The sequence below is a fragment of the Mauremys reevesii genome, linkage group 10 (genome assembly GCF_016161935.1).
Source record: "Mauremys reevesii isolate NIE-2019 linkage group 10, ASM1616193v1, whole genome shotgun sequence".
Taxonomy (NCBI): Eukaryota; Metazoa; Chordata; order Testudines; family Geoemydidae; genus Mauremys; species Mauremys reevesii.
In genome coordinates this window covers 31,755,954-31,782,204 of record NC_052632.1, presented here as the reverse complement: position 1 = coordinate 31,782,204, position 26,251 = coordinate 31,755,954, and positions in this window count along the sequence as shown.

The window sequence follows — 26,251 nt, the reverse complement described above, 5'->3', positions numbered from 1 at the left end:
TTGATATGAAAGCACCTAAAAGGCTGTTGGCATGTTGAAAATAAACAATAGCAATAGTAATAGCAATAACAGGCAGGTATTGTGAGGAGCTGATGGACAGGGACGCCAAACTTTGTTAAAAGTTTATCCACCAAGTGGCATACAACCTTGGGGTCCTATGAGACCCCTTTCTACTCATTATATCCCTAATAGCTGTGGCTGGGAATGATTTTTTTCATATTTGCCAAGCCAGGAAAATGTATTTTCCTCCAGAATCCATCCCTAGCTATGGTCATCCATGTCTGTCACCTCCAGAATAGACTACCGCAATACATTCTTTTTGGCCTTCCCCTGAAAGACATCCAGAAGCTACATATAGAATGCTGTGGACCAATAACAGCAGATTACACTAGTATTCTGCATCTTTCCCCCACTGTCAATCTAGGACCAGTAGTAGTAGATTGTCTCTTGGGTATCTGGCATAACTATTGTGAGTTGAAGTTACTTTGGATTATGGACATCAAGGCTGAATTGATGGGGCAAGGGGCTAGGCATTCTCTAAGAGGGTCCTCCACCATGGAATGTATTCTGGATGAACATCCATTGTAGCCAAGTCTCAGTAGTTTCTGTTTGGGACTGCATCTCTGTACAGTCTTTCTTTTCTGACTCTTATTTCCTGGCTGGCCACCCTGGCACAATCAGGGTTGAGTTTCCTTATTTTAAGTTGTTTCAGAAAAAATGAAGAGGAGTTCCAGATTTTGAGAGACGTTTATCAATTGTAATATGTAAAGAATACCTACATATTGCACTGATGGGTTTGTTAAAAATATACATAATACAGTTATAAATTACGCCCTCAGATCCACGAGTATCCAGTCCCTCCCACTGAGGTCAATGCAAATTGCATGCATGTATCAGAGAGCACGACTTGGCCCTTCGTTTCCTAATCTGCAAGTGATCTGAGTGCTGAAAAAAATTAATGGGAATTGAGCCTTCTTGTGGTCATAATGCAAATATGGCTTGAATATAAATAAAAAAAACTCTGGGCCTGTTGTTTCTTAGGAATAAATTCCATGACAAAGTTAGTGCCAAACTTAGTGTTTTTGCATTAAATTTGTTTGAGTAATATGAGCACATCCTAGATTTTTAATCTTCATTCTGAATTTCCTTTCCTTGTAAATTTTAATAGAAAACAAGACAGATGAGCTGCAGACTAAAATAATGTCAGTCTTCTGTCCTTAACTCTTCCAGTTGTACTTAAACCTCAAGACATATTAAGGAGCATGGTGAATTAGAGAGCACTGAGAAATAACTATAAAATCCTGACAATTCTCTTCAGTCTCAGCAAATGACATTTCAAAATGTGATACTGAAAGACTATTGCAGAGTGGTTTTCCCATCCTGAACTCTCTCTTCCAGGCTCTTTACAGAGTTGTTCCTTTAAACGGGTTCAGGTACATTTCTCCTTACTTCGCAATAATGTGGAGGTTCAGGAAGTGCGATACGTGGTCTATAGTGTTTTACCGAGAGCTGGGCTGGTCGTATGATGCTGCCTGTCCTTTGTTTTTTGTTTGGCTGAGGGAAAGCAGATGGAAGGGGGAACAAGAATAGGGCAGGGGGCTGGAAGGCAGGAGAGCAGGTTCCATTCCCAGCTCTGCCACTGCTGTGTGACTTTGAGCACCCCTCTCGGCCTCTGTTTACCATCCCGTTCTGTCTTCTCTAAACACTTTGGGGGCAGACACTAATTCTGCGTGTCTGGCCATCACCCTAAGCAAAGCCAACCTCCTTTCTGAGGCTGTTGCACTACAGGAGGAAAGCCCTATGCCCCTTTTTTTGGTACAAAGAGGACAAGTGAAAGTACAAGAGGAGATAGGGTGCCACTAATTCCACTAATGGGAATGGGCTGTAAGGAGAGAGGCATAACATCCTTTCAGGAGACTTGCCTTTGTGCTCTCAGTGATACCAACTGATTCCACAACAAAACCAGCTTATTAAAGGAAGGACAGAGTTTCTCCCTGCTTCCTCCTGTGTGAAACTCTCTCATCAACAACCACCACCTCACTCACCAACCAATCCTTTTAAAATGTTGCAACCTGAGTCCCACATGGGCACTGCTAACCTTTTTATCTGTATTAGTATTATTATAACGGTGAGCAGCTGTAATTGAAGTTATCAAACTAGGTGAACAAGTTAGCAAAACAACCCCTCCTCAGCAATTCTTATTATACCTCCCATTGCCTAAGGGCGGACCACACACTGGGGTGATGGATGTGTGGCCGATCGGCTCTTCTTTCTCACCTTGCCTCCTCAGTCTTTTTCATTGTTGTTGTTTTTAACCCACCATGTGTTGTTGATGTGCCTGAAATGATCACAAAAGTGTCGGAGACATACATATTATCCTTAACATCATTGCTAAAAAAGGTGCATTTTTTACTTGTGGGTAACCAGCATAGCATGAGCTATCCCCAGGTTAAAAAACACCATAAAGAAGGCAAGATGCTTTACCTTGAACTGGTGGTAAAATGAGACACGGTCAGCATGATATCTCCCGATCTGTGGTGACCTCATCTAGTCTAGATGCATTGTCTTCACTGTGTTTTTCACCTGGGGATAGCTCACACATGGCAGTTACACGGAGGTAAAAAAATGCACCTTTTTTTAACAGTGAAATGAGGCCATAACGATTCTGCAGCAGTAACTATTTGCACGGTATATAATATAGTTTCTAAACTAGTGAGGATCCCTTGCTCAAGAGCAGCATGTAGCTCTTGTCGGGTGTGTAACTGTTTGGTGTTCCACTTGCTGTATCAGGGAGTAGGGGACAAACTAACTAATCAAACGAGAGTGGTGGAATTTCCTTCTACCCTATAGGGGATGATAGAAAGGAATTGCTGGGGTCCTTCTATAGGTAAGAGTGCAGCCCCTCTCCTATCTGATAACAAGACAGATGAGAGGAGGAGCAGGAAAGATTCCTTTGTCTCTATCCTTCTCCCTCAGCCAGGAGGCTAAAGAAAAGAGGGTAGAGTCTCCTCTTTCCCATCAGCAATGGATCACAGGCACTGGAGATGGCAGAGACCATGTAGACCATCCAGTCCAGCTCCTTGCAGATGTAGAGTCCTTCCCTACAATAGTTTTTCCATAGTCTCATAAGAGCTTGAGCTGGAAAAAGGCCTATTGGAGATAAAAATGAGAAAGGAGGGAGAACTCCTCTATCCATGCATCCAAAACTATTTGAGGAGAGAGAATCCCAGCTGTCAAGTGATATTGCATGATTGTATTTGTGCAACTTTGTGATAACACTTAAATCATGATGCAAGGTTAGGAGGGATTATGATGTGTCATTCCAGCTCTTAAACCTTGAGTACCACTGATCTAAGCAATAGCACAATTGTCTGTAATGTTAGACAGTACTGGCTGCCCAAAAATGTAGTTAAGTTTGACTGGCGGTGACTCTTCCAGAATAGCAAATATGTGTATAAATATGTAAACCTCAGAAAACAGTGTTCAGGTACTCGTGAGCCCTACCCTGCAACCTTAACTCTGCCCTCTTTGGTCTTGTTTTGTCTTAAAAAAAAAAAAAAAAGCGTGTCTTACCACATAGCAGCTAACAAAATTAACCTCATTTCCACTATTGGCCCCATCTATCCTCAAGCAACACAAAGCACAACAATTTTCAAGACAATCCGAGTAAGTGTGTGGAATTTAGAGGACTTAGAGATAAATCAGCAGTTCAATAGTAAGCGAGTCTCCACCTTAACTAGACTGGGGCAGCAGTACCATTATAATATCAAGTTGTACATAAGACTGGTCACCAAACACATTCTCTCCATGCTGGTTCTACTAGCAGAGTTTTGCCTAATGCTCTTTACAACTATGATTCAAAAGAAACCACATGGACGCAGTTAGGCCCCAAATAACTGTTCACTAACTATACTCAAATATGCAAGGCCTAGCAGCATATATACTATTGCTCTGACTGGTTTATGGCAGCTTCTAAAACCTAGAACACAGCGAGGCCCACTAGAGAGCTCACAAACTCTTTAAATAAAGGTATATTGCCCCATTCCTAGATACTAAGAGTAAAAAGGAAATGGTAGAGGAAGTTCAGAAGCCAACTAGATCTATTCCTAGTATAAAATGTTGTTCTGTATTTAGTTACTAAAGTTATGTCTACAGTAGAAACGTACGTCGACCTATATTGGCGCAGTGGTGCATGTCCACAGTACTCTCCTTGGGTTGGTGGTGAGTGTTCTCACCTGGAGCTCTTCCACTGACTTAAGGGGGATAGTGTGGGGAGCAGAGAGCCTGGTCTCTCAGCCCCACTGGCAGCATCCTGCTGAGACCCCGGCTGCCCCACAGGCTCCCGGGCTCTGGGAGGGCTTCCAGAGTGGGGTCTGTCTCCCTTCCCCACCTCACTCCTGCCATGAACTTGACAGGACAGCCAAGAGTTTATGTAAGGGACACAGTGTCTATGGAGACACTGAGTCACCCTAACTACAGTGACATAAGCCTTATGCCTCTCGTGGAGGTGGAGTTATGCCTGTGTAGTAGGGCACTTGGGGCTGGTCTACACTAATGCTGTAAGTCAATCTAAGTTACACTAGTTCAATTATGTAACTTGCGTAACTGAAGTCGATATAACTTAGGTCAACTTACAGCGGTGTCTACACCGCACTATGTTGATGGGAAATCCTCTCCCATCAACATAGCTTCTGCCTCTTGGGAAGGTGGAGCGCTTTCCCATCGACCCACTAAATCAACCCCTCTGCAGCGATCTCAGTGGTGCTGATTTAGCCAGTAGTGTAGACATGGCCTTACATCAGCAGGAGGAAGGCTGTAGTGTAGACACTTATATAATTAGGTCGACATAAGCTGCCTTATGTAGACCTAACTGTAGTGTAGACCAGCCTGAAGTCCTACCTGTGCACCTATAAAAAGGAATAAGAGCACTTTTGTCCCCCAGAAGCTCCCATAGTTCTGTGAGACAGTATTTCAGAGTCTAACCTATTAATAAAAACCCACATGAGGCAATTCTGTCTTTGAAATGTCAAAATATATAGATCATTTGGCTTTGCTTTTTGTATGTTTTATTTTCAAATACCCTTTTCTGTGATGCTCTGGGTTTTTGAATGTGAAAAATAGTTTTTACCTGCCAACAAAGCTATAAAACACAAAGAAATGTTTTGCCTGATAAATGCATGTGAAAATGATTAATTATACTTAGCAGAAAATCTGTTAGAGAATTCAGACCACAGGTGCATGTGCGTTTTCTCTTCCTACTTTCAGACATGCTCTCACATTCCCTGATGTTCTTGTCTCTCTAATTCCTCCTCCACTCAGTGAGTGTTACCGTACGTGAGCAGTGAAGGATTTCTTGGGGCAAAATTGTCCTGTAGCACATATTTCTCTCTCCCCACCTCTTCCCATCTCTCCCTGTTTGTGGTCTCAGAGTAATGTGCAGCAACAGCTGAGCTGTTTTTCTGAACTTCCTATGTTGTTTAGTCATTTTCTCAATTTTGTTTTTTCACAAAGTTGTTGCATTTCCAGACATAGATTCAGCTCCTGAGCTTGTGTAATTAACTACAAAAACCTGTTCTAATTTGACATACACTCTCACCATCTGTCTACATTGCAGTTGAAGCCCAGGGTTTGAATTCTGGCTCAAGCCTAACCCCGCTTTCATTTACACACAAATTGCAATAACCCAGTGCTTGGACTCAGGGTCTCAGGACTCCATGGGCATGAAGGTCAAGTCTGAGGCTAGGTCTACACTGTGGGGGTGGGGGGGTGTTGACCTAAGATACACAACTTCAGCTACAAGAATAGCGAATACCGTAGCTGAAGTCAGCGTATCTTAGGTCGATTTACCTGGCCGTGAGGACGGCAACGAGTCAGCCACTGCTGCTCCCCCGTCGACTCCGCTTCCACCTCTTGCCGCGGTGGAGTTCCAGAGTCGACGGCAGAGCAATCGGAGATCAATTTTATCATGTCTACACATCCTGCCCTCAGAATTATGGGCAAAAATCTACTCACAACTCACCCATATTGCAGCCAACAAATTTATAAATTTCCAATTCAACAGCAAATGTATTGTGAGGGGCAGGATAATATACTTGTCAGAGTGTGTGTTGCTGTTATGGATTTAGATGTTCCCACTTTCTCATGCTGAATGTTGTTTGCTCTTCCTCTGTTTCCAGTAAGTTCAGTTATCCACTGATAGCAGTACCCTATAGGCCCTAAAATATAAAGCTATTGTGGCAAAAAAAAATTATAAATCAGTGCCTAACATTAAGTTCCTAAATCTACATTTATGCTCTTTAATAAATGGCCTGATGTTCCGGTTTGAACTTGAGACGCAACAAAAATCAGTGGGAACTGCTTGGATGCTCAGCAGTTTGGTAAATGAAGCCACTTATTTAAGAGTCTCTAAATAAATAGTTTTGAAAATTTTGCTGTAAGAAGGGGGAAATGAAGTCCTGACATTGAGGCACAAAAATGGAGACAGATTTCCTAAATTAATTTTTTTAGGCATTTTTAAATTACTGTAGTTTCCTGACAAGAAAGGAATAAGATCTCCTCTCCATAGGAAATACATTCAAACATTGGAGTGGTAGTGTCACTTCAAATATTTGCTATTGGGACATGCTATATTAAAATATTCAAGTAACTTCCCTTAAATTCCTCTGTCTTGTTTTGAAACAGACTGTTTCGTTTGTTTGTTTTGTTTTGTTTGGAGGGGCCTGTTTTCTCCAACAGGCTTCCTCAACAGCTTAATTTTTCATGGCTGTGTGCTTTCTTAGAGTATAAGGGATGTTTGAATGAAGGCACAATATTGATCTTGCTTACCTCTGAATGCTCATATCAACCAATTTAGGCTTACAGCTGAATCAATAAGGGCTTGAGACAGTGAAGAGCATTAAGGAAGACCCTTTCAGATGAATGTTTTTCTTCTCACTTTTTTTTAAAGAAACTAATATGTGGTTCCAGGAAGTTGGCCAATTAGTTAGTCTCTCTCTTTGTGAGGAGAACTGTTCAGAGTAATGACTCAGTAAATTAATATGCTAATTCTCACTTCATTGTGAACTTGAATGTGACATGAAAGCAAACGGTAACAAGTATCTGAGAGATTGTGACATGGTCCAGTGGTTGGGGCATGGAAAATTGGAGGATGTTAGACCTGGGGTCTCTTTCTTGCTCAGCTACTGACTTGCTTTGTGGCTAAGAGCAAGTCACTTAACCTGTCTGCCTCAGTTTCCTCATGTCATAATGATACTCGCCATCTCCCTTGAAGTTCTTTGCAATCTCTAGATGAAAATGCTAAATATCATTATAAGTTACCCAAGCATGGAAAGGACTGGAAATAGTATTTTAAACCAGTGACAACGTCCTCGCGTTATGTTGCACATGAGAGCCCCATTCAGCAAAATACTTATGTACATTCTTAACTTTAATGCATCTTTTGAACATCAGTGGTACATGAGTAATCCCATCTCTGTTAACATAAATTACTCATATGCTTAGCTCAAGCCACATGCTTAAATTCTTTGCTAATCTGGGCCCATTTCCTACTGAGCTAAGTGGGCTTCTGAGGAGTTAAATGATTATTTTTATAGATCCATGTGAAAGCACCTTCTAAACTGTCAATACATATTTTAAGCACACCTCTACCTCGATATAACACTGTCCTTGGGAGCCAAAAAATCTTACCGTGTTATAGGTGAAACCGTGTTATATTGAACTTGCTTTGATCCTCTGGAGTGCGCAGCCCCCTCCCCACTCCGCTTTACCGCGTTATATCTAATTTTGTGTTATATCGGGTGGCGTTATATCGAGGTAGCAGTGTATTTTAAAAACTTAAGAATAAGAGGGATGTTGTCTATTCATCTGGTGATGAAAAGGAAATAAATAGTTTGGGATCAATAAAGCCTAAATTCTCCCCCTCACCTTATTTAACATACAACAAAGCCAACAGCCATGGTATCTTTTCAGTCCCTGTCAATGAGCAAAGAACAGGAGATGTGTCCCAGCTGTTGGGCCTCAACATTTTACTGTCTGTTAAAATACAGACATGATCTAAAACCCTTAGACAAGACAGAATCCCTTCTCAACTAGATGTGATGGTGAAAAATGAAATATTGTGGGCTTCCTGGCTGAAAATATAGTAGCCAACACTACAGAGCAGCTGCTAGAAAACTGAGTGGGAAAGTGTTAAAATGTATTCTGAGTTAGCCATAGTGTAGCATATAAGTTGACTTTAAAAAGGGAGGAAGGATTGAAGAACTTTCCCAAAGTGAATGATTTTGTAGATTATTGATTTGGGCAGCAGTTTATTTAAACATTAAAACTCTGAATGAAGCAAGTTACCCTGAAGAAAAATGCCAGGTGTAGAACTTGTTCCAGCTAACTGTTCAGCCTCTGAGGATTTGGTAAACTGTCCAGATATATTTATTAAAGACAATACTTTATTGTGTAAAAAATTGTTTTCTCTCCCCCCCCCCCCCCCCCCGCCACCAAGAGTACACCAGAGTACTTTCTGAAAGGAATGTATGAAGTTAGTGGTTTGTTGCCATCACAGTTATAGTAACTCTGTATTGTGGTTGCTTCAACATTTAAAAAAAAAACCCTTTGTTTTCAAGCCAATGGCATCAGAGGATAACTACTAGAGAAAAAAGGAAAACTTAAACTTGCATCAATAAATAGCAACCGTCATCCTGTGGGCACTGAAAGGAATTACTAGGACAGTGCACCAGGATGCTGTGATATGTGGATACTATACTAATCGTTGCATGTATATAGGGCATATCATCCAAAGATGTAGCATTGGTGGCTAAGCAGCATCATTCCCAGGTGCACATTAGTTTTATGGACTGGTTGAAAATGAAGGCACTAGAATCTTGAACTCTTATTCAGAGTTAGGTTGAAGAAATAAAATCAAGGCAATTTAGTATTGGAAAGGATTTGGGGACAGACAGGTGAATATCTGTTCTTTATTCCACTGAGGATCAAATGTTGGTCCCTGCCCACAACTGGGCAAAAGGGAACCGGATCCTCAACTTGGAGCCAGCAAATGGAGGAGTACTCGTGTCGGCTTTCTGTGGTTGCTGCTGCATTATACCGGTTCATAAGCCCCCACATCCACTATTCAGTCTTTAGACACCGATCTTGGCTGTTGAGCACTATTCATGCTATGTGTCTGCTCTGACCCAAACTGACCAGCTGTGGGCCTGCTGCTAAGACCACTTTAAAGCTATAAAATCAATGGAACTTCTGCCTCAGTGAGGGCTGAAAGATTAGTTCCTATGGCTCAATTCCTCAAATATATTTAGGCAGTTAAATTTCATCAATTTCAATGGGAGTTAGGTGCCTAAACACATTTTAAGATCTGGGCCTATGTGGGTTTTTTAATGTGTGACAGCCATGTAATTCATCAAGTATCAGAGGGGTAGCCGTGTTAGTCTGGATCTCTAAAAAGCAACAAAGAGTCCTGTGGCACCTTAAAGACTAACAGATGTATTGGAGCATAAGCTTTCGTGGGTGAATACCCACTTCGTCAGATGCATGTAATTCATCTGCACTTTAGAATATCAAAATCTAACCTCCAAACTTTCAAGTATTTGTGTTGCTGGATTAGCCAGACAATTCCCATGAAAGCTGAGAGGAGCCTGAATCACAATTCTTTGAAAACATAGGGGCTTAATGTTCAGAGATTCTGAAGGGACTCATCATAGTCACAGGGTAGGCTGCAGAAGACTTGAGTGAACTCACTGTACCTCTTCACAGTGTGATTATAAGAGCTGTTTTTTTCCAGTGCTGTATGTTCCTAACTGCTGCAACTCTTAATTGTGTAACAGTTGTAAAGTGATTTGAGATAATCTGATAAAAGATGCTAAGTGCTATTTTAAAGTGCAAATTATTACTATTAATAGAAGCCTTGGGTCTACAGGACTATGAGTCTGGCACTCTTCATACACAGTAAATTTTCTTAACAGTTGCAAGATCCAGTCATTTTTAAAAATTGCCTATGTGAGTACTTACACAATTGTGATATGAGCCACTAAGATATGATGTCAACATTGGTACTTCTCTACCTTTTTTTTCTTTGTATCTTTTCTTTAGGGTTCAAAAAGAACTAGATAAATTCCTGGAGGATAGGTCCATCAATGACTATTAGCCAGGATGAGCAGAGATGGTGTCCCTAGCCTCTGTTGCCAGAAGCTGGGAATGAGCGAAAGGGAATGGATCACTTGATGATTACCAGTTCTTTCCGGCTGGGGCACCTGGCATTGGCCACTGTTGGAAGACAAAATATTGGCCTAGATGGACCTTTGGTCTGACTTAGGGCTTGGCTACACTTACAAATTTGCAGCGCTGCAGCAGGGTGTGAAAACACACCCTCTCCAGCGCTGCAAATTGCGGCGCTGCAAAGCGCCAGTGTGGTCAAAGCCCCAGCGCTGGGAGCGCAGCTCCCAGCGCTGTCCGTTATTCCCCACACGGAGGTGGAGTACGGACAGCACTGGGAGAGCTCTCTCCCAGCGCTGGCGCTTTGACTACACTTAGCGCTTCAAAGCGCTGCCGCGGCAGCGCTTTGAAGTGTAAGTGTAGCCAAAGCCCCAGTGTGATGTTCCCCTGGTATTATCTGGACCAGAGATCTGCTAGGTCACTCCAATCCTTGACTCTGGGAGCCAGCCTCACCCTGCTCTGCTGTGAGAACCCCTACTCCTGGGCTGCTGATGGCTAAATATACCAGTATTCTCTAGCTGCCTTAAGCGTCTCTGGAGCAGTGCTGAGCAGCCAGAGTATACTGGCAAATTAAGGTGGGTTTACAGCTGCTTTGTTTCACCAAATAGCAATGAAAAGCAGATAGTCCATACACCCTGATTTCTCCCTCCCTCCTGCACTCCACATTCCCCTGGGCTGGCCACACACATAGGTTTGGTTGCTGATAGGCTTGGTGCCACAGATATCTTTTGAAAAGAAGTATTTAGGATTAATGGTAATCCCCCCCCATAGCTAAAAGTTTGTCAGCAGAGGCTAGTGCATAAAATCTTCCCCAGCAGAGAAAATCAAAGAATTGTCCCCCTTAAATATGGCCACAATCTCCCATTGGTCCCAAAGACAGTGAACCCAGCAAAGATGGTGGGTACCTATTGTGTTAGGACACTCAGTCCCATTGAGAACAAGATGTCTTTCTCAAAAGCCCACCTGAGAGCAGTCTGAAAACCACAGCTGTCATTTTGAAAAAGGGCGGTTCTTGTGGAATTCTCAGTAGAAGACCATTACTCTTCAACCTCTGCTGAAGAAGAAACTTTCATTTTTTAAGAATAATGGGGAAAATTACCATTAATCCTAAAACAAACAAACACAAAACACAAAATGTAGCTCATGCGTAAGATTTCAGTGAGCTTAATCTATTTGGTAAGTTTGAAGACAGGGGCGGCTCTAGGCACCAGCGCGCCAAGCAGGCGCGCGCGGCGCCGCGGCGGGGCGGCATTTTTGGCGGCTCGGCTCCGCGGCCGCATGCCTGGCGGGCGTCACCACCGAGGGCGGACGACGGACCTGCGCGCGCACATGACGCGTCGTCCCGTGTCCTTTCGCTCTCTCCGCTCCTCCGGCGCTGACGGACCGCGCAGTCCCGCCCGCCGGGGTGGACCTGCAGGTCCACCACACCGGAGGGGAAGAGAGGGGGACCGCCCGAGGGGGGAAGAGGGGCGCGGCGCGCAGCTCGCCTGGCAGCCAGCAGCCCAGCCCCCGCCCCTGTTTGAAGAACCTACCTCCTGTTGTTAAAATAATTTTGGGGGCGGGTGGGGGGGGAGTCTGACATGGGATGCTAAATTTCTTCAAGGACCTATTTTTAATTGAACTCCAAACTAATTAAGAGATTTATTTGGAAACTCAGCGCTGAAAGATTAAGTACTGTAATTTAGGAGTAGATGCACTGTGGCATTCTTACATAAAGAGGTTAAATCCCTGCTTTCTGTGCTAAACCCAATTTATCCTTAATCATGGATCCTCACTTGATTCCTCCATAATTATTAATGTTACAGTAGAGTCTAAAGGCACCAAGAGATGAGGCCCCAGTGTGCTAAGAGCTGTACAAACATATAAGACAGTCCCTGCCCCAAAAGCATAGGAAGAGAGGTGAAATGACTTGGCCAGTGACACACAGCAGCTCAGTGGCTGAGCCAGGATTAGAATCCTGTGGACTATGTGGGTGCCCCTTAATGCATTCAGACTGCACTTATATTTCTTTCCAGGATATAGTATAACAAGAAGGTGGGGTTTTTTGAGTAGTTGAAGCTTTCGGTTTGATTCTCCCTTCCCAACCTGTCTTACTTTGTGTTTTTTTCTCAGTGAAGTTGCTCATTTATACAGATATGATAGCAAAATCAGGCCCATTATTTTAAATGGGCCTCCAAGAAGGTGAAGAAATGCCAAAAAATTACATTCCCTCCATCCTTCTCTATGCAGGAAGCAGGATGTAGACTTATTAAAATCCCACAACTGAATTCACTTAAAGTATCCTAGCAAGGGGGAGTTTGTCTGACAGGCCAATTCTAGAAAAAGTCTATTGTCTAACTCATTAAGACACATTTTTGACAGGCTGGATCTTATTTAAGCGTCTTATACACAAGCTAATAATTTAATTTTCTTCCAGTGAAATGAAATATGCTGAGGGGCGGGGGAACATCACTGGAAAACATGAACAAAAAAAAGAGCTAGCAGTTCAGTGTTAAGTTAAAACAAGTTTGAGACAGCAGTCATTTTGTCTGGGGAAAAAATATGTTCCAGGCTAAATGGATATACAGGGTCTCAGCCCAGGAGCACATACTTTGTTTGTGTTTTATAGATTGTAAAAATTATGAGCGCTGCTGTTTCTGTGTAAAACAGAACCTAGAACCACTTTCCTCCTTCTAACTAAAACAAAAACAAAAATCTTTTTATTTTCAATAAAAGTAGTTAGAAGAAAACAACAAACGATTCAGCAGTGTAATATGACAAAACTCACCATCTAATGAGGTTAGATTCTGGCACCCTTTCCACATTTGAAACACATGGTTTAGAAATCTAAATTTGCAATAGCCTCCAAGATAGTGAGGTTTTAGTAGGAGTTGCTGTGTACATGCAGTAAGTAGATGGAGATGTAATACATAGCCCATAGTAAAGATACAATCCTGGCTCTCTTACATGCCCTGGACATATTGGGGTGGGGAAGGGTAAGACTTCAGAGAGCCTTTTCATTCCCCTGACACGTATTAATGCAAGAGCCTGGTTATGAGATACCTGGCAAGTGTCATGCAGCTAGGCAGCCCCATCACAATCCCGCAGCCCAGACTGAGTGTCACACATTCCGCTGGGCTACAGGAATGGCCTGCAATTGCTGCTGAGCAGGTATCCAAACTGCCCCTGCTGGAGACAGGGAGCTGCTGAGAGGAGCAGGCAAATGGAGACAGCCGGGATAGGTTGGGGGGACTGAGTACATGTCCCAGGCTTTCCTAACCAGCAACCAATAAGTTCCCCATCTGGACACTCCCAGCCTCCTCAACTATCTGTCCCCCTCTCTCCTCAGCCACCAACTCCAGCTACCAAACAGCCCCTTCCCAACTGTCCTCCTGAACACACCAACAAACCTACTTTTCCCCAAGAACACCCACTCAGCTGCTCCCTTTACTCAACTTCTATCCTTAGCTACCTCCAAAAACCCTGCTTCCCTTAGCTGCCACCCTCTTTCCCCACCACCCACTTGCTCCCGCAGTGCTCCCATCTTCCAACCAGACACCTTGCAAATTAAACTGCCCTGACTTTCTCCCCACAACAGTCCTATACCTGTCAGTTTCCACACAGCTGCCATATTCTGGGCAGCTCCGTAACCGACCCCTGCCATTGCTTGAGGCAGAGTGTATTGTCCTTAGGCTGGAGTTTTATAGTCTGTTTATATTTGCATGTTGGAAAAAATTTTAATTAGTCTGCATATTAACAAATATTTTGCATAAAACACAAAACTTGGCAGCTGTGAATGAAGAGCATGAGATATGGTGCCCTAGATATTTCCCTTCCTTTGAACCATCTTCACCCCCCTGCACCTGCTCCTCACCTCCACTCCCACAGCATGCATCATATTACAATATCCAGAATTTGGTCCTGGATTTATTATGCAGATATAGTGGTGGTCTATATGTGCACTGCATACTGTGTGAGTGCATAACCCTATATGGTTTAGGTCTTGGTTATCCCAGAAACAGCATCTCTCCTCATGCTTCATTCCAACAAATTAAATCTGCTACAGTGCTAGATTTAGCCCATGTTAAAAAACCAAAACACACACAAGCATGCCTTAGTGTTAAGGTCAGTTAAGTTAATTCCTTCCCATGCAATCACTAAAAATCTAGGACCACTATCCTGACCAGCCTCAACTCTTATTACTGCCACCCCACCTCAAAACACTTCAACTCCATAGCAAACTCCCAATCCCTGCCACCATAGATCCACCGTAGTGCTCATATCCAACTGATCAAAATAGCATTTAAATACATAAACTCAACTCCAGCCTCAGCAAAATTGTAATCTTACGGAGACTTTTACTCTAGAAGTGTAGCTATAATGTGTTATTACTACCTAAGAAAAGCCTTGGATTTTTAATGATGATAACTAATATATTCTGAAGTGGGATCACTTTGCACAGTAAAAGTGGAATCCCCTCTGGGATAGAATGCAGTGTCTATCTCCTGGTCTACACTAAGGGGGGGGGTCGAACTAGGGTACGCAAGTTCAGTTACGCGAATAGCGTAGCTGAACTCGAAGTACCCTAGTTCAACTGACTTACCTGTCCAGACGAGGCGGGGTCGAACTCCGCGGCTCCAAGGTCGACTCCGCCACCGCCATTCGCGGTGGTGGAGTTCCAGAGTCGACCGGAGCGCGCGGGGAGTTCGAACTATCGCGTCTTGATTAGATGCGATAGTCCGAACTCCAAGAAGTAGAACTCACCGCGTCGACCCGGACAGTGAGTATAGACCTACCCTGAGAGTGCACAGCAACACTACATAAGTTTAGCACATGAAATAGAGATACTTTATCCATCTCAAACTTGATTTGGAAGTGGGCTAGGAAATGGGTGTTAACATCTCTGTTTGTAGAAAAATAAAATTACCATTGGTACTTTAATGACCTCATGTGAATGGCATTTAAGTTGCAGTTGATCCAAAAGGTAGTGGACACTGGATTTGCTATTCTGCTGGGGTGCTGATTCAGTAATGACTCAACATGAAGGTTGCAGTCTACCTCCCCAGTGCTTCCTACAGCATCTTGAGTTTTCTGTGAGGTCTTGGGTTCAAATACTGTCTCACCCCAGCCCTGCCTCCCTTGTGAGAGAGTCTGTTTCTAGTTACTCTTATGAAAAAGGAGGAACATGGGTAGAGTGCCTAAAATCAGGAGCAGCTCTAACTCCATAAATATTATAGCCTTCAGATAAGCTGCCAAAAGATCTTTTACACTTCTGAAGTAGTTTTAAAAATTGCAACTCCTACTATTCTGTTTCCAAGTTTTAAAAAAATGGATTTGTTCAATTATAACACTTTTCTGGGGAAAATAATGGCAAATCAAGTCATGTAATATAATGTATCTCATCATAAATTTCAAAAATTATACTGTTTCAATCACATCCCTGCTATAAATTTTAAGAATAATTATTCATCTCCTTTGCTGAGTAGGAGGAGAAGGTCTGACTGTCCTTGGGAAGAATCAACAAAACCTACCATGTGTTCCAAGAGACTGTGCTCTAACGCTTCATGGACTTGAGCCATGATGATGAGAACCTAAACATGGGTGTGTTTGGAATCAGGGTTCTGGGTTAGGCCCATCACATAGGCAGTCCTAACCACAACATTTAAATCTGAAACTGCATTTGAAGATTTTCAAACATCAGTGGTTACGTCTGATTCAAATTCATGTCAATTTATAACTAATATCAAGTTGTCTGATGCAATTGGGTTTGTACTCTATTTTTCCTATATGCCCTCAGTGAAACCAAGAGGGTTTCTTCCCATATTCCCATCTTTTCACCCTCCTATACCAAAAAAAGTGATCAGATTGTGGTCTGCATCTCCCAAAGGCAGAAAGGACTGGAATCTGACAGTGCATGGGCACTCCCTCTCCTCAGGGACTCTCTTGGCCTAGAAAGTGGGAAAACAAAGTTCAGACCTGAACCAGAATCTCCCACAAGACAGTTCAGAGTCCTAGAAACCTGAGTCAGCCTCAGACTTGAGATTTCACTGGAGACCTCTGCTTTATACTGATTTTAACATGCTTGTTGAGTTTTAAGTGGCACAATCAGTATTGTCAATGTTGGCCGGTAAGTACTAGGCGCAGTAAAAACCCAGCTTCTAGTAAATAGAAAGGGGTTTGCCTACATGAAATGGAGAAAGTTTCAATTTTTATGGGTAAAAAGAAAATAAATGCTATTATGTACTACCCATTTGTCACATGTAACTATGATGTATTAGGACCCTGGCCCTTTGTATAGCAAGTATGCAGCTGTGAAAATAGCCACAGTATTTGCCCTTGTCAGGTTGCATCAGTCAAAACAAAAATGTGGCCTTCTACTCTTGAGTTGCTCTGCCCGCTGTTGTGCCTTCTGATTCCCTTGTTTGTTCCCAGGCTGTTGGCCATAAAAGGATAGAGTGGGAGCCAGTCAGAGGAGACTTTATCCAGACTGAGGACAGCAGCAAGGGCAAGAATCAATAGCCAACTTTTCCCGACCTTTACTGTGTGTATACAATGCTGTTTCCACTGACCTGGATTGGGTAGGTTACTATTAGGAGCAGCATGCCATTGATAAACTGCTTCTCTCCTATGGGCCTTGAGAGCTCCCTCAGAGAGGAGACAGTAGATAGAACAGCAAGAGCCATGATGCTTGCAGTGAGGGGAGGCTGGAAGATGGCTGCTACTGTGCAGCTGCAAGGGACTCCACCAGTGACCGCACAATAGCTTCTCAAGCAGCAGGGGAAAGGGTTCATTGCAGATTCACAGGTGTGATAGGTTGTGCCCCTTCCTCACTCAACAACCTGAAACCTCTCCCACTTCCTGGACAATTGCCAGGACACTCTGACAACGGCCAGCAGTTTCCTGGCCTCTCTGCTGAAATGCTTTCCCAAATCAGGGCCATAAGAACTGCAGCGCGTTTCTACATGGAAGGGATTATCCAGCTTCAAGCCCCCATTTCAGCTAAGGACTGAAGCACGTGCTTAACTTGAACGATGTACTGGAGCCCATTGACTTCAGAAGAACTTAAGGTGTGTTTTGAAGTGCTTTTCCGAACAGGGATGCTTTCCTGAATTGTGGCCTGAATGAATAGATCTCAAAGTTAAATAAGTTCTAGTAGAATGGCTACCCACCTTCCACCTAAATATAGCTTTGAACTAAAAGCAGAGAAGTTAAGCTATCATGAAAACTAGGCTGTTCTTACTGTTTGGGAAGCAGGGGAGTAAGAAAGTAAAAATGTGTAAGTTTAACCAAAAAAAGCATCCAGCATCCTTATGTCACATCTAACCATTTTTTTTTAATGTAGGGAATAAAAAATTGCTTAGGTTGGTCACTCATGTCTACAATCTTACAAGTGAATTTTGAGTTATCCAGCCAAAACCAAACCGAATTAAAAACACAGTATAAAAATCACAAATTGAATTGGTTGACTACATTTCTCCTTCAGTATCTCAGACATCAGTGATGATTAGGGGCTAATAAATCCTTCAATATTATCCCACACGTATTCTAGTGTGGAAATATTACTTTATGAGTTAAATGACCTCAAATGAGCCATTATATACAGGCATAGTGGCAAGAAGGTTTCATTTCACTTTGCGTTTTCAGCCCCTTGGTTACTGTTGCTTGGAATGTAAAAGTATCTGGAATTCCATGAGTTTTCCAGTAAAGTTTGTACACTTTCTTTGCTGTACAACTGTATATCCCAGTTTTCTGCAACTTTGTCCATTTTCGTTTTTATTTGCTGGATATTTGTTTTGCTCCTTGTATCTACTTCTTCCAGAGCAGGTTTTTGAATGATAACATAATGTGAAGTGTGGGTCATCTGTCACTGTATTAAGATGCTTTCATCTGTAGTTAATATGGAAATCACATGTAGCATAATTTAGTCATGGTTTCTGTTTGCTGTAGGCCAGTTGCGGCGGATATAGCCATAACTGCATATTTCAGGGTTCATCACATGGTCTTGAGAGACGTGGGGGAAGCTTGGTAAACTCAGGACCAATCGGGGGCTTCTGCAGTCTTCCCCTGCCCAAATTCTGCCAATTTCCCTTGCACAGTGGAAGCATAGCAGAGCATTCTAGACTGCCTTGTAGTTAGGGGGAGGAGTTGAGATGCTGAACACCCTCCACTGGTATTAATTCCAGTGGGAGTTGGTTTCTCTCAGCCTTTTCCTGGATTGGTCCTCACTCAGTAGTGAAACCAAATCCAGATGTTTGGAACAGCTCTTCCCAATTACACTGTAAATATTTCAACATATTGCCACCACTAGTTTTATAATACCAATGCTATCGTGCTAGTTTCACTGGCTTGGGGATCCTCTATTATAGATTTCAGATACGCACTGAATTGCAATATGGATGGCCATTTGTTTAGTGTTATCTCTTGAGGTCCCTTCCAACTCTAGATTTCTATGATTGTGTCTCCAGTTGTACAGCTATATAAACTGTAAGCAAAATGCAAGAATAATCCACCCATAATAAACTCCAAACACAATGGCTGGGTCTACCCTAGAGTACTTGTGCTAATATATCCAAGCAAGGCTACCAATCTTTCAACTCTTCTGGTAAAATTGGGAACGCTAGAGTAGACTGGGTTCTAGGCAATCACAGCACTGTGTTGTCTAACCCTTATCACAGCAAGTTTACGCAGTATGGTGATTAAAATTCTAGCAGCTGTCTGGAGCCCTGTCTATGCTGGTACTACTGCTGTTGCTATGACCAGTGATAAGTGAAATGGTGGCTAGCAAGAGGGGGACATTTTATACCATAGGCAAGACTACATTGTTGCATTCTGACCTCCTTTAAACTAGTTTTAGACCATTGTAGCTCCATGTACTGTGAATTACTTCTGACATAAGTGTAAGTAATTGGAACAAAACTTGGATTTATTATACCACCCCAAATGGTAGGTGATTACCAGAGCTGAGCAAATAATTTATTTTTCAGTTCAGCAATTTTTCAAATGAAAACTGAATGTTTAAGTTTACAAAACAAAAAATTGGGAAGAAGAAAAAAAAAAAGCTTATTTGAGTCAAACAAAACATTTTGAATGTCAGTTTGAATTGACATTTTCTATATGGACTGGTTTGACATTTTCTAAAATTGTTTTCGGGGGTGTTTTGGGTGGGGATGGTTTGTTTTATTTTGTTTGGTTTGGTTTTTTGAGCAAAATTATTTACCAGATTTGACCCAAATTCTCAAATGGTTCTGGTGCCGCAAACATGCATATTTTGGTGAATTTACCATTGGCCAAAATAATTTTGCCCAGCTGTAGTGATAACCACAAAAAAATGAACAGCAGCCATTTCCTATTACCTCAGACCAGTTACACTGGATTGACATTGCTGTATCTGAGAGCACAATCAGACTTGGAGTATGTGTAGAATTCTTCAATGTTTCTTGACATTATTGGTTGCTTTTGTTTTTGTTTTTTTGCTTAATTTGTTACTCTAAATGCTTCTCAGTGAAACAAAATAACCCCAAATTACTGATTTATTTGTTAGTATTATTTTTCCTTACCTTTTTTCAGTCTGTTTAATCTTTGCATAGACTGATTTATGTTCCCCACTTCCATTTTAATTCCTGTATCTCACGGTTGGCTACCTAAGTAAAACATTTCCCCCTTTGGGATTTCATAGCCGCATGATTCAGAATTTCACTTTTATGAAAAACCTTTAAAACATCATGGATAATCAAATGAAATGATGAAATAGTCCCCTAAGGAAAAACATACTTCAATTTGTAAAATATTCCCTCCAGATGTCTTAGAAAATGTTCCCTCTCCTCATGCAATTCCCACTAGCAGTACAACATGCTTTGCATTTGTAGATCATTTTACTAAGTGATAGGCATTAGAACTCTTTAAAAACTCCATAATCTTTCATTTGCACTCTGTTTCACCTAAGGGATTTCTTTTGGGGACAGTTACCCTCAGAGATGGGAGTGGATACAAATCTGTTTTTCACGCTAGGCTAAGTGCTACTACATAGAGCCACATTTTCAAAGGGCTGCCTTAGATATGCAAATCAGGTAATTTTACATGCAAATAAGTAGACCAGTACTCACTTTATTTGTGAATATTAATATGAGGGGTTGTTCTTGCATATGTTGCCAGTGCAGTTAAGGGGGTTCTTTTGAAAACCTGGCCCATACACCTTAGCTGCATGGTTGGATGTATGAATGCAAGTGTTTCACATCTGATGCATGTCTTAGAATATGAATAGTTTAAGTAAAGCAGCAGTGTAGAGTGAGACCAAATTAAAACCTTAGAAACAAATGCTGACTCCATTTTTTTAACCTCAGACCTGTATACCAGGCAGAACACTGGCTCTGGATACTCCACAATTTGGCAGTTTGAATTCTAGATGTCAAACTAACCTTTGCAAATATTGTGGCATATTCAAAGTCAGTGACCAAGTCTGGCCCTTTATAGAATATCATTGATTTGACCTGTAAATTCAGACCCAAAACTCAGACTTGTTCCAATCTGGAGTTTTGGGTTCAGGCCCATCCTTGTCATGTAATAAACCTGTTCATAATCTAGGAAGTTGGAAATTACCAAATTAAAGCTCTCGTTGTCTCGACAGCTGCATACCCTGCAGACACTCTGGGAGCTGCAATGTGGCTCTGTAATTCTGATTTTGGTCCTACACAGTTTCCAAGACCCGTCTGCTGGACGGGGGCTCCACCATCTCATATCCGGCAGATAACAACGTGCTGTGGATTCAGGCCCCTTATGGATGGATAAAGTTTAAGCCTTACTTGGACATTTGCATACTTAGTTATTTGAATGTAAAAAGTGAAATTTTGCAAGCTAGCAATACAATAACTTACCTATCGGTGTAAAAATCTGACATCATGCTTTACAAATCAGTGACACATATGGCCTGGTCCTGAGAGGTCCTGAATTCCTTTATTTCCCATTGACTTTGGATCAAAGCAAGTAACAGACTCCAGAGAGAAAAGATCCTATTCAATATCAATCTCCTTGGCTAGCTCCATAAAAGAAAAACAACCCAACAGAAATGCGTTTGTTGTGGCTGAGTGTATATGTTAACCTGTGTAATGTAGAGTTGTAATAGATCTAACTGGGCAGGCATTAGCAATAGTAGCGAACGTAGGATTTTGGTCTAGTGGGAAAGTACAACAGGGGAATTGAAACTGTATTGGTCACATCCCTAGCAGGGAAATGATGAATTTCCATAGTGGTTCAGTGGCAGGGTTCCTCCCACTCCGGGTCCATGGGAAGCCAGTCCGCCTGACTATGTCGCTGGACGTCGCTATTGTGGGGAATTAGCAGCATGGCAAGAGTCTCTAGCTTGGGCCTGTCGTCAGGGGCTGAGCAACAAATGCAGTTAGCCCAAGCCCTCAGACTGGGCAGGGAAATGAGTCTTTAGCTCAGGCCTGCTTCAGGGCTGAGCAGCAAGTACAGTTAGGGCCACAAAGGTCTAGGGCTCGGGCCTGTGGTCAGGGCCGAGCATCAAGGGGTTTGGGCATCCTAGCTCCGGCGGATGGCTGACAAACACTGGCTCCTTGGCCTAGAGAGGGAGAGACTGGCACCCCAGGGTTGGGGTGATGGTGGGGGCGCAGGGCCACACACTCCACTACACCTCGTCCCAGGGCCCTAACAGTGGCAGCGGGATTTGCCACTGGGTCAGCAGGGATCCTGAGCACAACACACCGACCAACGCTCAGGAGGTGCTGCAGCCAGACAAGGGTGAGCTGTTCCATGGCCACTTCCTAACTCCCCCTCAGGTTGTACCTGTGTCTGTAGAGGGTTGTCCAGATCATCCGGGTAGAAGGCCTGTGGTCGCGCTGGCAGCTCCTTTGCAGTTGGGTCAGCATACGGCTCTGGCCAGTCCTCAGGAGCCAGCAGCAGTCTCCCAACTTGGGAGCAAGCAGGAGGCATCTGTCTCCTCCAGCAGCTGCAGCCCAGCTGAGCTTTCAGACCCGTCTTTTATACTTCTTGCCCTGCCCACTGACTTCCAGCGGGAGGGGTAAACATGGCCTGGCTCTGCCCACCAAAGCTCAGTGAGGGGTTCCCCCCTCCCCGGATCCATGGGAGGCCACTCTGCCTCACTACAATTTCCTATGCTCTTGTGTTTCTGAGTATATATCAAGAGTGCCCAGAGTGCTCCCTTCGGTTGTGGAGTTCATATAAAACCAAATTGTAAATAAATACTATTAGTTACACACACACATCATAATGTAGGGATGCATATGTGTATGTGCACATGCCCACATACTCACACGTGTTTCCCTCACTGTTCTGCTTTGGCTAGATCTACCACCTTTCAAGAATTGACTTATTTCGGGTAGTGTCCCCTATCTGTGAATTTACAATCTTCATTAGATAAATTGACACACACCTTCTCTTTCTAAGCAGAACATGTTTAATGACAGGTGTGTTATGGGAGAATTGTGGCCTCCAGATCTGGGCATTGAGGGAGCTCCCTGTACACAGATTTACCCCTCTTCCATTAAGAAAGGGATGAATAGGGCAGCTGAGACAAGGGAAACAGAGGCCCAATCCTCTAGGGTAGCTGTATTGGGTAGCCTGAGAGAAGCACCACACCCTTTGTATTTCTGAGTGAAGGTGCATATATAATTTTAGATCAACCCTACACACAAGATACCAGTTTCTATCAGACATGCCAAACCCATGGGAAAAACACAGAAATTCGGCTGGTTTTTGGCTTAATTGGCTTGGGAGGTGCTTGTTGGCTAGTTTTTGGTTTGTAGCTTGTTGCTTGTTTGGCTTGTATGTTGTTGCTTGTTGTAGCTTGTTGCTCCTTTTTTTTGATCGGCTCTCGGTAAGCAGGGGCAAGGGGCAAGCAGGGATGAGAGTCAGGGGTGCACAGCGGGCCCTCCACAGTCCCAGACTGCGAGCCAGGGGGATCTAGTCACATAGAGTATTGGGGTTCTTAGGGATTTACTTGTTTTGGCCTTGTTTTCAAATGGGATTAGCTTGAATTTTGGCTTATTGTGCAAGTCAGGTGCTTATTTACTGTGTGAAAGTTGGCAACTGTGGTTTCTATATATGGACTTTGGACGCAGTACGTTCATCTCTACAGAGCTCTCTGAATTCTTTGTCACACTGACACCTGCCAACAAACATACTTGCTTGACCATATACTTTTTGTATAGACTTCCCTATAGTTAATGGAAACTGTCAGTTAGTTTTGACTCAAAGTGAGAAGGCTGAACTCTGGCCAGTTACCTAGGTGTAAGTTTGGGAGAGCAGAATGTACCCAGGTTTTGTATTTAAAGAGTTTGCATAATTGCAAAAAAAAAAGTTGAAGTAATATTTGTTGGCATTTAAACTTTTCCCTGCCTGCCAACCAGCGTGGTGCACAAGATCCAAACTCACTTACCTATTTTGGTGTTTGAAACAGAGTGAAATGTAAATAACAATCAATCAGCAGGAAGCGTGACAAGGGACTTGTAATAAATTTATTATAGTACAACTTCCTCTAATAAGCAAATGCTTTATTAAGATAGGGTTTTTTTTAAATCCACAAATGAGTGTGTGTGTGGGGGTAGATTTTCCAAGGTCAAAGTCTAATTGTGTGAGTCTCATAAGGCTAAAAAAGGTGTTCTCAACCCCTATTGATCCATAAGAAGGAAAGGCTAAGGATGAGATGCAATAGGTATTTCCAGCAGGCTGGGATTATTGTGTCTTCACTATTGCTGAACAAGTCTCTTTGCTGTGTCTTTTCAGAACCTGGTGACTTGTGCAGTTGGTGGGATGGGAGAGGACTGCTCTCCCACTAGGAAATGTTCCAGATAGATGAGCCAAAGGTCAGGTCTACACTACACATTTATATCAGTATAATCCACACCCATGTGCGACGTAGTTATACCAACCTAACCCTCCATGTAGACAGCACTGTACTGGCTACTATCTCCCACGTAGGCAGATTAACTGCACTGATGGGAGAGCTCTGTCCCATTGGCATGGGAGTGTCTTCACTTAAGCACTACAGCAGCGCTGATGCAGCATTTAAAGTCTAGATGTGCCCTAAATCCAACAATGCCCTTGTGTTACTAAGAGGAGAGAAAACAAAGTTTGTCACATTTAGCCTCCTTTTCCTACTGTGACTAGTGCTTAAGGACGGTCTTTAGACATCTCTGCTGTACCCTTAATCACACTGTCAAATGCCATAGAGATTGCAATATGATTTGGAAACATTTCCTGTGTCTACATCTCATCATTCATGGAAGCTAGAAGGATCTCTCTTCCCACTCTGTGGTATATACAGCAGATTGATCACTCCAGCATCTGAGCACAAACTGAGATGTAGCCAATCCACTGAAGTATCTTACAGATACCATTAGATGTGATTATTGCCCGAAGATAAAATAGGAAGGGACCTTGGCTTTCAAAGTGCATCCACCACCCTCCCTCAGGGCTGCAGGCCTCCAAGGGAATAGCTAGCCTGTTGTATGGAAAAGAGACAGCATAGGCACCCTCCCATCCTCACCATGTTCCCTTTGGATGTTTAAGGTCTCAATCTTACAGTGCACGATGGTTGTGGGAGACTTTCATGGGATCCAGGAAGGAGAGGCTAAGTCATGGAGTCACTGTTCCCTGCATTCTCTGCCACCCTTTCACTATATCCACGTGTTCTCCCTTATGAAGGCTGAACTGGCAGGGAGCAATGGGGCTTTAAGTTAGTAATAGTACTGTCACTATGGTCTGTGTAGTACCTTTAAAACAGAGCAGAAAAGACTGAGGTGAATGGAGCTGCATTTGCAGCCCCACCTTGTATTCTCCTTCCCTTGTTTATATAGCTATTTGTTCCCTTCCTAGAGTTGTTGGGTTCATGCTTTCTAAAATGAGAGGCTAGCAGCTTAAATCAAAATTGCTGTCTTGACTTCTCACCATAAAAGTTGTTCAATCTCAATATGTCTGTTTGAATTCAATAAGTCACACAACCGGACACACTTCCGAAAATAAGTCAGCTGGCCAATCCTCCAAGGTGACGTCCACCGTCTTCTTCTCTGAAGACCAATAGCAATAGCCCAGCATCTTGCAGGGGAGGACCCCAGAGTAAAGGCCTCATCATCCTGAAAGTGATCACTTGTCTTCTCTGGCTATAAGAGAAACCACTGGTTATTGTCCCTAGTGTTGTGTCCGTGTGTCAGGGGTTTCACTATTATTTATATTGCAGTAGCACCTAAGAAATCCAGGTCTCTGTTGTGCTAGGAGCTGTACAAATACAGGACAAAAAGAGAGTCCCTGCCCCAAAAAGCTTACAAAGTAAGCATAAGACGACAGATGGGTACAGACAGACAGGATCATGAGATGACAGCTAAGGCTTAATTTTACCACTAATTTAAGGGTTTTCTGTTTCCTGGGCTAGTATCTTTGTAATCACTGAGTTCCTATCCCAATTCTGAACTACCCACTCGTCAAACCAAAGAAAGCCATGCTTTCTGGGTTTTGGTTATTAATAAAAATATTAATCCCAAAATACCACTGGAAGCTCCAGGCTAAGCTTTCCCTTCAGGTTTTGCAGCTCCTAGGATTTGTTCCCCCAAGGTCTGCTTGTCCTAAACCCTAGTTTTTTTTCATCTCTATGAAGGATGCTCCCACTTCATTTATATCCATGTGTGATAGCACACCAGCTATGCTAGTGTGTCAGCAGAACCTACTTAACACTTTCCCTGCAGGATCAACAACAACTGACAGGTAAAAACTGCCAGCCTGTTACACGCTTATATTTATCTACAATAGTTCCTCTTGGCAGAATCATTAGGTAAGTTGATCATACATGATGCCCAAGATTTGTGATCTCAGAGGCCTTGGAGAATCTCTGATTTGAACCTTCACTTCATCTTTGCAGAGTAATTAAAGAAGTGAATGCAGATAATGATGCACATGTAAATATAGTGTCTAAACACTTATCTTGGATTTTGTCACAGCTTGAAATATATAACTAGCCTGCTGCTTCCAGTTCTCAGCTGCACTATCATTTTATTTAGCTGTTTGTTAGTCTCCTATGCTATTTACA